Consider the following 1,727-nt stretch of genomic DNA (forward strand, 5'->3'; position numbering starts at 1 on the left):
AAAAAAATATACGAGCTAATTTCAGGTTTGTTTTTTAAATATTTTTTTATTTCCTTTTTTCTTTTATTAATTATCCAACAGACCCGACCCGATAAGCGGGGGTTAAGAAATCTCCGGGTCGGCCAATATCTATCTGCGAGAAATTGTTTTGCGATTGGAGCGATCTGCGAAAGCTGCTGATTTGAGGGCTTGATTAGGGTCTCGATTCGGTCGTTGAATCAATCATGGAAGTAGGTGAGGGTTACGTGGGGTATATTGGAGTGGAGGAGCGTAGAGCGATGCAATTGCAGAAGAGGCGAAAGGTGTCAGTCAGAGTTGCAGGAAGAAGAAGCCGACAAGGTAAAGGTAAAGCTCGCTGAAGGTAAACCTAGCTTGCTCGTTCAAGCAACTCAGCAGAAGCGACATGTACCCGCCCAATTGAGTGCTACGGAGCAAATTATTTTACAAGAGAAGGAGATGATGGAGCATTTATCTGATAAGAAGACGCTTATGTCTGTTGGCGAATTAGCCAAAGGTATCACTTATACAGAGCCTCTCTTAACTGGCTGGAAACCCCCTTTGCATATTAGGAGGAAGATGTCGACGAAACGCATGGATTTGATTAGGAGGCAATGGCATATTATAGTTAACGGTGATGATATTCCTCCTCCAATCATATGAAGCTCCCTAGACCTCTTCTCGACACCCTTAATGAGAAGGGAATTGTTCAGCCGACTCCTATCCAAGTTCAGGGCCTTCCTGTGGTTTTGTCTGGTAGAGATATGATTGGGATTGCCTTCACCGGTTCGGGAAAGACGCTCTGGTTTTCGTTCTTCCCACGATCATGATAGCTCTGCAGGAGGAGCTAATGATGTCATCCAGGAGGTCGAATACGTCAAACAAGAAGCAAAGATTGTTTACCTCCTTGAGTGCCTCCAGAAAACCTCTCCACCTGTTTTGATTTTCTGTGAGAACAAACCTGATGTTGATCATATTCACGAGTACTTGTTACTGAAAGGAGTGGAAGCAGTGGCCATCCATGGAGGAAAACACCAAGAAGACAGAGAGTACGCTATCTCTTCCTTCAAATCTGGTGAAAAAGACGTCCCGGTCGCGACCGATGTTGCTTCAAAGGGCTTAGATTTCCCTGATATACAACACGTCATCAACTACGACATGCCTGCAGAGATTGAGAACTATGTGCATAGGATCGGACGAACTGGTCGGTGTGGGAAAACTGGGATTGCAACTACGTTCATAAACAGGAACCAAACCGAAACCACTCTGCTTGATTTGAAACACTTGTTGCAAGAAGCTAAACAGAGGATCCCGCCTGTCCTTGCCGAACTTAATGATCCAATGGAAGAAGCAGAGACCATTGCTAATGCAAGCGGTGTCAAGGGTTGTGCTTTTTGCGGCGGTCTCGGACACCGTATTCCAAACTGCCCAAAACTGGAGCACCAGAAGAGTGTGGCCATATCTAATTCTAGCAAAGACTATTTTGGCTCTGGTTGATACAGAGGAGAGATATAATCTTTTTCTATGTTCGTGTTCTGTTCTTTTTTCGGTTTTTTGAACTGAGATTTCTTTGCTCGATCTCTTATTTTACTTGCCATCCTTATTTTTTTAAGAGCAGACTCATGTCTAGTGACACTGGCCGATGTATTTTTTTTTTTCAAATGAATGAATCAGTAGTTTGTAGTAGTTTTGTGTCCCTTATAATATAAGAACGGTTCTCCTTGATTACC

The 1,727-nt window shown here is 43.5% G+C and overlaps 1 pseudogene; it reads left to right on the top strand.

The window, feature by feature from the left end:
- The first annotated feature begins 197 nt into the window (after positions 1-197).
- LOC104774256 lies at positions 198-1,683 on the top strand (annotated as a pseudogene).
- The last annotated feature ends 44 nt before the right edge of the window (positions 1,684-1,727 follow it).

Source organism: Camelina sativa, unplaced genomic scaffold (assembly GCF_000633955.1).
Source record: "Camelina sativa cultivar DH55 unplaced genomic scaffold, Cs unpScaffold02180, whole genome shotgun sequence".
Classification (NCBI taxonomy): Eukaryota; Viridiplantae; Streptophyta; class Magnoliopsida; order Brassicales; family Brassicaceae; genus Camelina; species Camelina sativa.